This window comes from Lycorma delicatula, chromosome 11, assembly GCF_047948215.1.
Source record: "Lycorma delicatula isolate Av1 chromosome 11, ASM4794821v1, whole genome shotgun sequence".
Classification (NCBI taxonomy): domain Eukaryota; kingdom Metazoa; phylum Arthropoda; class Insecta; order Hemiptera; family Fulgoridae; genus Lycorma; species Lycorma delicatula.
The window spans coordinates 15,769,001-15,784,352 of NC_134465.1; positions in this window are offsets into that span (position 1 = coordinate 15,769,001).

The window sequence follows — 15,352 nt, forward strand, 5'->3', positions numbered from 1 at the left end:
TACTCCTTTTCTTGTACGTATATTACGCGATACAAATCAGTAGAACTAGTTTTTTCAAGTAGAAATTCTGCAATGTACCGGGAGCATAACGGAAAAGAATAGCGCTTATTTGTTGATTTTTTTACCCTGTAATCGGAATCTGTACGAACGATTCATACGGTTCGGTCGTTACCTTACCTTAATCATCGTGAACATCATACGGTCGATGCCTTTAGACAGGTCCTTTGTCGCACCGTGTACGTCTCTATTCTCCTCTACTCCTTACTAAACTAGATCTTGATCGCTGTTAACCTTTTCTTTTAGATATTCTGAAATCTTTACTTTTATTTCCACCTTCTATCGATCCTTTTAGCCCCGTTTTAATCGATACTTCTCTCGTGACACGTTCTGACGGGTAAACTTTCTACGCTTAATTATTCAGATTAAGCTTCTACTCTCGATGTAATCGGCAGGTCCGGTATCCTGCTTATAAATAAAAACGTTACACTCGCCTAAGCGTGTGCCGGAACGAAAACGGCATTTGTTTAATCGACCGCTGCTTCACCGACATTAAACGGTACGGGTAGAAGAAGACGGACTTTCAAAAAGAATACAGCCTCCTGATAGCTGTTGTTAGTACCTCCTGTCGCTACGGAAACTAGGCTCGTGCGTCCGGCCTATTTTCAGCGGCCGATCGGAAGTTATTTTGGGGTATCCGTTGTTCAGTGTCCAGTAGTTTATACCGTATAAACGACTTAAAACCGAACCCGTACAAACTAGCACCTTTGCGACCATGTAGCGCGTTATGGGTGAAACAAAAGAAATTAAGACTTAAATTAAATTCTGTATTTACATTACCAAACGTTCACATATTCACCGTATTTTTACCGAGAACGTTCGAAGTGAATGTTTTGCGCGGCGATACAATTCTGTGAACGAGTGATCGAATCAAGAGTCACGTGACTCAAAACGTTGTTTTCAATGCCGTGGAATTTTTTGTTGAACGATGAGGGGATTCGATTCATAACGCTACCCTTCAAAAATCCCTTAAGGAAAAATTGCAACTAGACAAATCTGGGAAACGCAGAGATCACCGCTCTCTGCTGACAGTTCGTTCTTGTATAAAAACCGCATGAAATCGTACTAGTTGATGTGTGACACTTCGGTGCTTCTTGTTGAAACTGTTCTGTTAAGCGAACCGATTCTGTCGAGTTTTTGAAGAATTATTTCTTCAAAAACTGTCGGGAAAGGCAGTAAAATGGGATTCAAGTTTTTTACAAATTTTTTTTAACAATTTTACTCCAAATACAGCTTAATTTTAAAGATATATTAAATTTAGTCGAGGATGAACTGGATCCAAATTATTTTCACTAAAAGTTTTGATTTTTTTTTCGCTTTTATATTTAATATTGCATAATTTTTAAGATAAAAATCATTCGATCAAGCGGGTAAAATCGGATCCAACTTTTTTTCTAAATATTTTCATCTTATTCACAATTGTGAGAATCTGCTTCCTTTCTCCCTTCCATAAAAAAAACCATTTTCATTATTATTAATAATCATAATGATTATAATGAGTACTATATTTAATAATAATAATAAAAATTTTTACTTTCATTTATTTAATTTAACAAAATTATTAATTTCATAGTAGTACTAAATAATAATTGATTTTGCGTTCGTAAAACGCTGATTAATATATTTTATTTTTTTAATTAAATAAATTTTTGTTAACAACTTAATTTTATTTTAATATTTCCATTTAATGTTTTGAGAAGCTGTGGAAAAGTTTTTCAATCCTTTGTCGACTTATTTTTTTTTCAAAATTTAGGTTTCTAGTACTTTACGTTACTTTCGAACGTGCAATATATCTTTAGAGCTACCCATGTCTAAAATACACATACAACTAAAATGTAATAAACTTAAAAAAGTATATGAAATCTTGTAAAAAGAGCGTTTTTGAAAAAATAAAAATATTTATAAAATTCTTTTTTAAATTTCATGTCAAAAATCATAAGAAAACTAAATTCACCCCTTATTTCCTGAAATTCCGGGAAGGAATTTCAGGAAATTAAAATTTCCCCGGGGGAACCGAAATCTGGGCGAAATCTTTCGTCAGCCGTAAGTCGCTAACGAAGCGTTTTCAGGCCTATGTTTATGTGACCTTTTTCTTTTTTTTAGCTGTCGGAGTCCAGTCAACTCCCGAAAGATTGCCGAATAGCTTCGAATCGCTTTGAATGATAAAATAACGCCATACGATAAAAAATGTTGATCAAACAATTAATAAAATAATATTATATTATTGTTTTATACGTATATATAATATTTGAAAACCTCTTTTCAACTATTTTTATTCCGTAATCCGTTTACGATTTTTCCAACGATTTTGGTTTTTGCTTAAACAAAATCGCATCATTTTATTTTATATCTCTTACACGTAATAGAAATTATACGATTTAAACAGTCGGTAAAATCGATCGAATTGTACTGGAATTACAAGGGCAAAGAACTATTTAAAAAACAAACGAATTACCACCCTAAATTATTAACCTTTTGAAGTAGTCAGATAAAAAAAAAAAAAAAACAAAAAATATTTTTCTAGTTATTATTTTCAGAATTTAAGTATCTATTATTAGGAATTTTAATCGATAGTATAATGGAACATAAATTTTTAAAATGCTAGTAAAACATGAAGTTTGTGATTATAAAATTCGATGCTGATTTTCGATCACGACAGTACTTATTAAAATTAGCTAACCTATATTTAACCTTTGAACCTAGAATAGTCTTTGATTTTCTTTATTTAACGATAGTAAGGTGTTGCAAAACGAGCTAATTGTCATCCCTATTCCAAGAAACAACTTACTCGCTATATAATTTTGATTTTCACTTCAAAATAGTATTATAATAATAATAAAATAGATAATATATCGTTCTTTTGTTTTTATCTACTAGTCTTCCGGATGTGTAATGAATTCTTTGATCGTATGATTCATACGAATAGTTAATTTATTATTCTTCTTTCTTATATGATTCATATCTCATGTCAGGACTAAAATTAAATACTTAAAAAGAATAACAATAATAAAGCAAATACATTATAACGGATATAAAAAAATTTTCCTTTTTTACTATAGGCTAACGGCCTTGATCGAGTAAATTAATACATCTAATCATTTTCTAAGTAAATTTCTCTGCATTTTTGACGATAAGTCTAAAACTTAATAACTGTCCTTCATAGTAACGGTAAAAAAAAAAAAAACACGGATAAACTTATTTATCGTCCCTATTTCTGTTAAAGACTGAAATCTCATTTTATTAAGTTTTTCTCTTTAAAAAACTACAAAAATATTCCTTTTTTTACTTTTTAACTTCATTCAAGTGCTGAAGAGAATTCTAAAAAGCTGAAACGAACAGCACAAATTTCTTCACTTTGTTAGGGAGTCTATCTACCCTGAAAAAAATTGTATTTTTAAATTAAAAATCTACTGGAACCAATCTCTCATATGTGGAAGACACGTGCCAAAATTCCAGTTTTGCGTTAACAAAATTTGGAGATAACTGTAACTGAAATTCGTAAACTGTTATTCATTCCTCGTGAAATATTAACCGAATGAAGACTTAAATCGTATTTTACACCGATAATTAAACATTAATTTACGATAGAATCGGTGAAAATTATTTCTAGCTGAAATTAATACGTTGAAATATTTAAGGAGATGGCTTTTGAGAATTTGCGATTATTACTATCTCCTTCTATCAAACAGGAGGTAAATAGTAAAGAAAAATACATATAGTTTTTGATATTTTTTCATATACGGTATCGCAATATTTTTATCTCCCCATCCCATCTGTGATTTTTTTTTAACCGCAGTGTGTAATTTACAATCGGATCCAATTTACCGGAATCATAAGTATATCTGAATACAAAAAACAATGATGCGCAGAGAAGGGTTTCCATTAAAATTCCTCAAACAACTGTGTATATATATATATAAATATATATCATTATATATATATACAATATATATATATATATATATATTGTATACATAAATATATACTAAACATAAATAAGTACATACAAAAATGAGTCCAAGGAACATCGATAAAGTTCAGAACATAAAAAGCGAAGAAAACAGCAAAAAAATAGTCTTATCGATAGCACAAAGAATAACTAATCAAAAAAGAAACGGTGAAACAACAAAAGCAAGTGGCGAAAACAAATGAAGAATTTTGACGATCCACAACACCTAGGGTAGCCGATTCATCTCAAATTTCGGGGAACTTACAGATGTAATATATGCAGTCGCTTTAGGCGCCTACGTCCTCGCTGTTATCCAAGAGGTTAACCGCGAACCGGTTTTCATATTTGTTCAGTCTCATTTTGTATCTTGTACCGAATCGCCGTACATCGGCGTTTCTGTTATATTTTTCAATAGTTTGTTTTGGAATCGCTGTACGACTTCGAAATTACGCTTGTCGTATCCCAGAGTCGGATTCCGTAGGTTGAAATCGGTTTCAGGACCGCTGAGTAAAAACAGTAGTCGCGAGTCGCTGCCTAACGACCGCTATACTTCCCGGAACTTAATGTTAAACTGCGTCCTTTTCTTTCTGAAAAGACTCCTCCACGTCAGACGGTGATCCACATGCGGCCCTTGGTATCGCGCGCTGTTAGCCTGCGGGATGAAAACGTCATTAAGTTGAACTCGCGGGCAGTCATCCTTTATCATCGCAAACGTGACGTTCCAGACTTGGTCGGATTAATCTCCGTGAATTAAAAAAAATTCAAAATATACCCATCGCTTTTATCAAATTTCCTAATTTTAAAATAAATAAAAAACAATTTAAAAAAGTAAGATTATTCTAATTACGGGACGGACATTGCCGCTTGCCATGCACGGTCTCTTACTTTTACTTATTGTCTATTAATTATCGGTCTCAAAATCTTGAAAAGTTCATAGTTACCCTTTTCACCGATGACTTAGGCGTATCCGTATTCGAAGATAAGTATTTACTAGGACTTGAAAAAATTTCTCGTCGACACTTCAAAACATTACCCGTCGAATAGGTTGCAGCCATCTAAATTTAAATACGGCTAAGTCCTTCTTAGGTAGACGTAATATTGTTAATCGCACGGACAGAATTCTTATTAATAATAAAAATAGTATTTTTGTTCGTTAATCGAAATTTGTGATGTTTTATAAAATGTCAGTTTTTTTGGATGATCGAATCGATTTTTTTCTTACCGTATTGTTTTGTTTTTGAAGCGCCTTGATAAAACGGTAAGATTATAATCGTTATTAGATAGATATTTGTTATACGGACGTATATTCCCGTCTTAACTAAGAATGAGTTTTCAAGATCCTCAAACGGGCTATCAGATTATTTATTGTTTGGCGTCCGTTAATTGAACGTACAAAAGACGATCGCACGTCAATAAAAGAAGTAAAGAATTGCTTTCTTGTTATTTGGATTTCTATGTAGAACGGAAGATGAAACTTGCGTTATTAAAAGATTATTAAACGATTTTTTTTTCAAATATCATTATCGTTTCTGTCGTAATAACATTTGCGTTTAATTATTAAATATTTTAACGCTCGACTTATCTAAATCAACATACGGGGTATTAAATTTTTAAACGCAACCGTTCCTAATTGAAATAACGATTTCTTGAAAAGCGACCGATAAATGGATAACCGTCGGCTCAAAAATTTTCAAATTTGGGGAGGAGAATGATAAAATATTACTTATTTGGCAGTAATTAACATATATTTCTAGAATTTTTACGGCAGATAAAATTTCATGCGATTTATCATCGTTTTACTCGTGTTCGGTTTTTTAGATCGTACACCGTATGGAATTAACAAACTAAAAAGAATTATACTTGCATTACTGTATTATAAAATATGTTTTAATATTCAACAAAAACAAAAAAAACGTTCAGTTTTTTAACATTCCGCATTCAGGAGTTTTAATAGTATAATTAAAAGAAATTATTTCCGTCTCCTTTAAACGGGATCGTTAAAATTTGTTTAATTTTTTTTTTTCTATACAAGACCCTCATTACGTTATCAATAGCCTCGTGAAAAACGGATCCGAGATGACAACCCAGATTATCTAAGTCCTTCCTTTTTCCTGTTTAGCCTCCGGTAACTACCGTTTTAGATAATACTTCAGAGGATGAATGAGGATGATATGTATGAGTGTGAATGAACTGTAGTCTTGTACATTCTCAGTTCGACCGTTCCTGAGATGTGTGGTTAATTGAAACCCAACCACCAAAGAACACCGGTATCCACGATCTAGTATTCAAGTCTGTGTAAAAATAGCTGGCTTTACTAGGACTTGAACGCTGGAACTCTCGACTTCCAAATCAGCTGATTTGAGAAGACGCGTTCACCACTAGACCAACCCGGTGGGTTAGATTATCTAAGTCCAGAAGTTATCATTCTTACCGATGCGTTTTCTCATTTCATTTTTTTCTCTACTCGGGTAGCTACAACAGTTGATATTTACTGTTAATACCATCTTAATTACAGACTATACGTAATTATTCTTTCCTCATATAGACGATATTAATTACGTTAACTTTCTCTTTTTCACATCTTTCACTTACAAAATAGTATTTAACGATGTTTATTTATTTATTCATAAGCTAACGCCAAATAACTGAAATTATGGCGGATGATAATACATTTTGTAGCGCGTACAAAGTGCCTGACTCGAACTCGAATCCTGGAACGTAGGATGAAGGCAGAGACGCTAATATTAAGTCATGGAGCTCGGCTTAGCCGAGCCGCGTCTACATAGACGACTATGTTGTAAGCCGTCGTGTAACAGATAACAATATATGAACTGAATGGCGCACCGTATATGTAGACTGTTATCCTAGTTGATTCCATTTTTCCTCCCTCTTTATTTTGTTTAAACTTTAATTTTAATTTTTTATTTAAGGAAACGTACAGTATTTCATATCTTTTTTTTTATTTAATTTATAAAAATATTAACGGGGTATTTTACTAACAGATCCATTGACGGATAGCGACATAACTTTAACAAAATTTATATTTTCTTCTACCTCACAATTTTTTTTTCACAATCGATTCCGAGTAAGGAACCGCAAATAAATCGTGAAACAAAAAACACATGATGAGGGGTTTCCGTCGAACACCTCAGTAAAACGTACGCGCGTATATATATACATTCACACACACACACACACACACACACACACACACACACACACACACACACACACACACACACACACACACACACACACACTCCCACTGAATAAACCGCTTAGGTATAAGAGTTCACAAACGTCAGCTGAAAAACAAACGAAAAAATATTTATCAAATCATTAAACAATAGACAAAGGCAAACAAATAATAATATATGCAAGCTGTTGGAAATAAACGGCTAGAGGCTAGGCTCCTCGTCAGGGCGTAGAAAGATACCTATTTAAGTGTCGCTCAGATTTCTCCTAGTCCACCGCATGTAGGCGTTTCAGTCGCCGGAAATCCTCGCTGTCGTCTAGGAGATTAACCGTTAGAAAGTTTACGCGATTATCTAACCACGGTCTACATTTTCAACTGAGCCGTTTGACCTCTTCGAGTACAAAAGGTAATTCTAGGTAGTCGTGAATTTCTTCATTCCGTGCGAATCACTGTGCGCCTCTGTAGTGGATCTCGCCGATTTATTCTGGAAACGTTGCCTAGTCTCAACGTGTCCGCAATCAAACGATTCTTTCCGCAGAGGATGAGATGAATGTTTTTGTAGCGCGTGTGAAAAATACCACGCCTGACTCGATGTTACTAGTCTCAACGTTACTTTTGCTCGTCGTACCACACAGCTCTACGTCATAAGGCCTAATCTGTTTTAGAATAGCTTTATATATTAAAAGTAAGTTGGGCAGCGACAAGTGTTAAACTTTGATTGAAATATAATCGTGTTATCGATTGAGTATATAGCAAACTAATAAATAACACATTTTTTAACAGAATTATTTTTAGTAAATTTATAGAATTCCCTTTTTTTAATATAAGTAAACTATTTTAAACGAGATTATAAATGAAAATAACCGCATTTATTCTTTAGTACGAAGTAGAATTTTTTTATCGGCTGTTATTATTTTATCTGTCTACTAATTTATTTCATAGCTTCTCCGGAAACAACTACACGCCTTAAAAAGAAAAACGTATACGTATAATTAAGTAATTTGCCATTTAAAAGGTCGATAGACGTAGGTGAATAGAATATTACTGTAGACTGTGCAGACCGGCAGACAAATAGACATACAGACAGACAGGAAGTTACGTTCCAGATTTGGGTTATTTAATGAACATCGTACAATAATATATATGAGATGTGAACCAGCGATGTGATTTTAATGGTTAGTGCACATATGAATAATTCTATATACATTTTTTTCTTTTAAGCATTAAAATACGACATATTCTAAGTACCGGTACTTTTTTTGTGTGCGTGTTACGTCATCCGTAAATTAATTTGGTATAAGTAGTCGGCCGTATACGGACAGGTGAATTATTCATAAGTGAAATTAACATTTTAACGTAAGTTAAATCTTAAATCAGAAAACTTTAAGCGTATTATTTGAAAACCGATTGTTATCTCTGATATTCATTTCTTACAAAAAAAAGAAGTACTATTAATAAAATGTAACCGCTAATATACCAAGCGTATCCAAATATCTTGATTCTTTTAATATTTCGAATAATTTTACGTTTGTTAAGGCACAATCAAAATCACAAGTGTGTGATTTAACATTTTCTGCAGTTTAACAGATTTCTATGAAATCTAATTTTGTTTCGATATTTATGTATATAAAATTATCGGCAAATCGATGAAGAAAGAATCATTTGGAAAAATATAGTTAAAAGAAGAGACAGACTTATAGGCCACATACTAAGGCATCCTGGAATAGTCGCTTTAATATTGGAAGGACAGGTAGAAGGGAAAAATTGTGTAGCAGGCCACGTTTGGTATATGTAAAACAAATTGTTAGGGATGTAGGATGTAGAGGGTATACTGAAATGAAACGACTAGCACTAGATAGGGAATCTTGGAGAGCTGCATCAAACCAGTCAAATGACTGAAGACAAAAAAAAATTATCGGTAGGGAAAATTTGGATTTATTAAATTTTAATAAACCGTCCTACGTAAATGAACATAATTATTTATTTTTTTGTAAATATAAATAAAAATAAATCTGTATTTTATTCTGATTGGTACGTAATAATACATTATTTAGATCACCGCAGGAACGGGTAGATAAAAAAGGAGCTGCTTTTGCTTTCGGTCGGATGGGTCGAGGCAAACTGATAAAATTTTGATAAGAGTAAGTTATAAAATAAAAAATAGATTCGAAAAAACTTTTTATAAAATATAAACTCGTGAAACAACTTAAACACATGAACATACAAAATATTATAAAAAATTACTACTAAATAATTCACAATTCAGAAGACGATTCAGAAGTTAATGAAAATTATTTTAGCAAGTATTTACGCACAAGCTGAACACAGAGATATGCAAGAGTACATTAAATAATAATGTTTAGATAATATTTAAATCTGATATTACTTAAAAGTTCTTCGACAGAGTTATAGTGTTTGTATAAAAGGAAATCTTTTAATTGCATTTTGAATAATACTGACAGGTAGAGGTAATTCATTAAAAACGACAACGGAAGCATATCAAGGCCCTTTACGTAAGCCGAAATATTATATCGACTTATATGAATAGAATCGTAACGTCCGGTTTGGTAAAGGTGGATATTATTATTTTTAAGACTAAGTTACTGTCCTTTTAAGCAAACAGTAGAAAAAAGGCGGGCTTAGGGCCCGCCGCGACAGTGTTATACGGTTTATGTTTCATTACGCAAGATTTTGTTAAATGTTTTTGCCGATTGTAACTAAGTAACGTTCATGAATTTTGCTTACTAAAAAGAACAAAATATTTTAGGACGAAAAGATTCAAAATCCTGAACGTTTTTAGCCGTTTCTTAAATTGCGATTTTTTAACACGACCCTAATGTTTTCCTTTTTGTCTCCTAAAACAATAATAATTTTAATAAATCGTTCGTATCAAGAAGTATGAATCCCTCGAACGAATGAATCGTTCAAGAAGTATAAATCGTTCGAACGAATGAATCGTTCGTACTATTGATCCGCTCGACGCCAATAATAGCATCGAATATAAGAATGTGAGCGCATACAACAAACAAACAAACTCGCACATCAACCTTTTTTGTGGAAAGTGGCTGTAAAGTCATAACTATAATAGTACACTGGAAAGGTTAAAATATTTTATTTTTTAAATATCGATCTATACGGTTCACACTATGGACGTCAAACAACGGTCTGATAATTTTTTAACTTAAAAACTCGCTCTGAATTTTTGAGGAAGCTCAAGAATAATATTGTACCTCGCACAGAAATGTACGTAAGTGTTAATTAAATAATTACGTAACGCTTAGAAGTTTTTAAAAGTGATTAGTCATAAAAATAAAAAAATAATTGTTTTAAAGGCCGTCGAAATATTAATGTCATCATTAAAAGGAATTCTGTAAAAAAAACATGGCCGTATGAAAAAAGAGATCGTTTCCAACAAAGGCTAAGATGAGCGACCTTTTTTTTGATAAAAATATGAAACGATGCTGTAAACAGATTTAAAAAGTCTCTTTCATCGAGCGTACTCTCATAAGTACGGAAATGTGTATTATTTTTTTTATCGTATGTTTTCGCCGAAAATTTTCGTAGAGAAATACTTAGTGTATGTTTCATTTCGCTATATAAAATTAATTACTAAACTTAAGTAAGAATAATAAAAAAAAATTTTCATCAAATTTGGTATATATAGAAAATGTAATTCTTTTAAAATAATTTTCACGGATCTCCGTAGAAAAAAGCAGCTACAGTGAAAAAATCAAAACCGTACACTTACTTATACTTTAAAAAGTTTTGTATAAGTAGACCCGAGAATTTTTCCTTCGTTTGCAATTCGTTTAAAAAAGGACCTAAAAAGATTAATTATTTAAAAATAAATCGGTTGAATTATCAACAGTTTTATAATAAAATAGTTAATTTTGATAATAAGAATGTGTATTATTTGTGGGTGTGCGCACAAACTCACACACAAAGTGCGTGTAAATGTTTATCAAAAAACATTTACTAGGTTTACCACTAATTTTTGTTTTTCATAGGATTTTTTTCATTTCGTTTAATGTAAAGTGGATTTTTACTAAACGTAATAATGGGGTTTAACAACCCCTCTTCCGCATTACCGAGGAAATTACGATCCAATTAGATCTCTCTTTTATCAGCACTATGAGATAATAAAATTTATCTTTCTCACGACTGTAAGTGTAATTGGATCTATTAATAATTACTATAAAAAGAAAGAAAGAAATTTAATTAGATAATAATAATTAAATACAATTAACCGAAATAAAATAAATTATTACAGTTTTTTATTATTATTAACGTTAAAACCTCGATTTAATGGTTTTATAATTGTAATATTTTTTGTTATTTTTTTAATTGTTTGTGGAACAAAGAGAAAGGTTGTTATAAAATTAAAAACGATTCTCGTTTACCAGCCACCCACCCCACATTGCATTAAATTTTGTCAGCGTATCTACGGAGAGTAAATAAATTAATTTTTATGGCGAATGAAGGGAAAAAAGTAATACCATATATTCTGTTATGACACGTCAGTAGGTTTCAGCCTATTAACGACTACAGTGACTTCAAAATACTGAAAAAAAAAAATTTTTTAAAAATAATTTTTTTTATATAAAAGAACATTTCCTGACTAACGGAGGGGTTAATTCATCAACGCCCAGCAAACATTACTGAAGACAAGGAAGATAAGTTAATGAAAATTTGTATACGTATCTTCTTTTACGGTGTAAGTACACACTTAGAAAGGATTTTTTGAAATCCCCAGTTTAAAGAGTTAAAATGGAGTAACAATGAAATTTGCTATTGTTTAAATTTCTCACTAACAAAAGAAGATATCACCTTCATTTTTGGTGTGTGTAATATTCATGTGAACATCTAAAAACTTAATTTCTAGATTTTTGAAATTCCGAGTTTAAAATATTAAAATGGACTTTGAATATTTCTAACTTCTTAGTAAGAAATGAAAATATCAACTTGATTACGGGTGTGTGTAATTTTCATGTAAATATCTAAAAACCAATATCTAGATCTTTCGAGTTTCGAACTTGAAATAGATGAATGGTGGACCTTAAAATAGTTTTTAAACAACGGTTGCAGATTTTCCTTATTTCCGACTATACTAAACGAGATATTCCTTAGATTTGGGCTTGGAAAGATTCTTCAGTAAAATATCTAAAAAGAATTTTCGGATGTTTTATTAATTTATATTGTTTAAGGGGTGTGACGGTGTGCGGTTCGGCGGCACAACCGACACAGCCGTAGTTACTGTATGTGCAACGCGACTGGCTGCACCTGCCTCCTGTTACTTGACTAAAAAACAAGAAATAAAAAAAAGATTTACCGCGACGGAAAACGCAAGTAACCATATAGAACGGGCGAAGCCGCGATGGGATGCTAGTATATATATTAAAAAAAATATTTTTTCAAATATTTACTTTAAATAATTAATTAATTACGTTAAATAATTATTTATTCAGAAATAAATATATAACAGGTTTAGTTAACTTTCAAACGGTATAGGTTTTGAAGCAATACAAAAATCGGAGTATACAAGGTGCGATAGAAAAGTATCCGATGTCGGTTTAAGAAATAAAAATACTTGAATCTATTTAGTTCAGTGATTTGTCATTATTTTAAGTACTCATGTTGCATATTTTTTTATTCTTTTCTATCTTTATATCCTTCCTTTATCTTTCTTTCCTTTATGCGTAATTTTTAGCTTAGAAAAAAGCCAAAAATGGCAGGGATCCGTGTCTGGTGAGTAAGCAGCCCGCTGAAGTGAGTTCGATCCCGTGTTTTGTCAAGAATCTCTGAATAAGTTGTAACGAATGGTCTGGAACATAATCTTGATGAATTTTCCCAAAGCTGTGGTCTATTGCTTCCCACAGTACCTTTTACCCTACAAAGAACAGTCGTGACAGTTTGTACTCGATGAACGCACACGCGATGAACCGCACCTTAGTAATAAGGTAAATGCTGTCAAGATGACATTTACATCGCTTCACGATCGCCTAGTTTTCTTTTGCCGCAGAGAACTTGAAGTTTTCCAACGGAATGATTATTCCCGTGTTTCAAGGTCAAACCCGTAGACTCGTGTTTCATCACCGGTTATTTTTCATGAAATAGGGATCACTATTAGCACAGTCTAGCGTGTCTTGCGCAAACTTGAAGTCGGTTTTCCTTTTGTTCACGAGCTAGGTGCTTTGGGAAAGTTTTGCTGTTACGCGCCGCATCCCGAGAACGTCCGTTAAAAATCGATTCCACTGAACCGAATGAAATTCCTACATAATCTCGAAGTTCTCTAATTGTTATTCGACGATCATTCATTACCATCTCTCGAACTTGCTCGATTCTTCGGGATTTTTACAGGTGAAAGTACTGCCAGAGCAGCGTCGCTTTCGACAGACGTTCGGCCATCTCGGAAACGGCGATACCACTCTTTATTTTGTGGACCTAACACCTAACGCTTGATCACCGAAAGCGGTTTGAATTTTCCTTATCGTCAGTACTTTCATTCCACCAAATTTCGCCAAAATTCACCGCAGATTCTATGTTCGACCCGTTCAGTTATTTTGAACGGCATCGTAAACACGACTACAGGTTTACGACTGCTGAGCAGCGACTGGCTGCAACGGCAGCAAATCCGTGAATCATCTCATACACAACCAATACGAGTCAAGGTTACACTCTATGACAGTATAAAAACAGGTTATAGCGCGGGAGAGGCGCGCTATAATAATGCTTTTTTTTTAACCTCCGAGACTACCATTAGGTATTGCTTCAGAGGATATGACAATTTTGTAGCGTGTGAAAATGCCATGCCTGATCGGGATTCGAACTCGGGACTTCTGGATGGATTATTTTATCGCCTATGAGTATGAAGCATAATAACTCGGTTTACAATTTCGACAAAAACTGAGGATAAGTAATTTTATTTCACGATCGGTTTACTGGCATTACTCTCGCCACCATCATTTGGGTGCTGTGTGTCGAAGTTAATAATTATTAACTTCTGACTGTAAAAAATCTTTTACGACAAGTAAATAATTCAATAATAACAATAAAAAATATGAATCTACAGGCATAGGAATTTTGATTTTTTTTTTTTTTGAAATGTAAAAAAGTATATACGATAATGTAAATTGAATAAACAAAGTTTATAAAAATGAAGTTTGTCAAAAATTAACAATTCGATTACATCTTAACACTACAGTCTAATCCTTAACTCCCGTAAATGGCATCACCATTCCCAAAAATAACAAGCATACCACGCGTAAGTTTACTAGAGAAGCCGAAGAGTAAAGTCGTTTCTCGCTTTTTTAGCGGAATAAAATATCCATATTATCGTGCCAAGCCTAAAAAATTCAGGTGATAGTCAACCGAACAAGTGTGTCACCTTTACTGTATTCACCTTAAGGATAAACTGTAAGTAACCGTGTACGGGAAAGGGCAACGCTTACCGCACGGACAGCTCCAGCCGTTCCTACTGTATCTAGACTGTTGGCCGCATTCGGTACCCGCGACAAATGAAAGAAAACTACAAATCCATTACTATCTGAAAAACAGTTATGTCCGGTACTCTTTTTCGATTTGATCCCCCCCCCCCCCGGTAACTTAATAGACTTGAAGAATTCTCTAAAAGGTAAATAAACATCGGTTAAACCGATACGGAAATACCTGCAGTTTCAATACTTGATCTATGAAAATATCTGAATTTTAATGGTTTTTTTATAGAATATTATCTCTAGTCTCCACGTATTCGTCTACGGTAAAATAAAATAGTACTGCAGGAATTAGGTGAAAAAGGACCGTCTGTAAATTAAAATCATTACTATCAGGGAAAGCAACCCTACAGAATATCGCTTTTTAAATCTTAGTTACTTTATATTTGCGACTACCATAAGAAAACAGACGGTATAAACCAAAAAATTGTTTACGCCGTTTTAGAAGAAAAATAATTATATATATATACTTTTAAATAATATATTTATACTCGTCGATAAATATATTGAAAGTATTTATACGTCAGAAGAGAATTTTTACTTTTATTTATCCCGGTCCGTGAACCGCAGACCGGTAAAACGAGCAGGTATTTTTTAACGAAACGAATATTTCCTTATAATCTTGTTTTTAGTATTAAAATCCTTACAGAATTATATTTT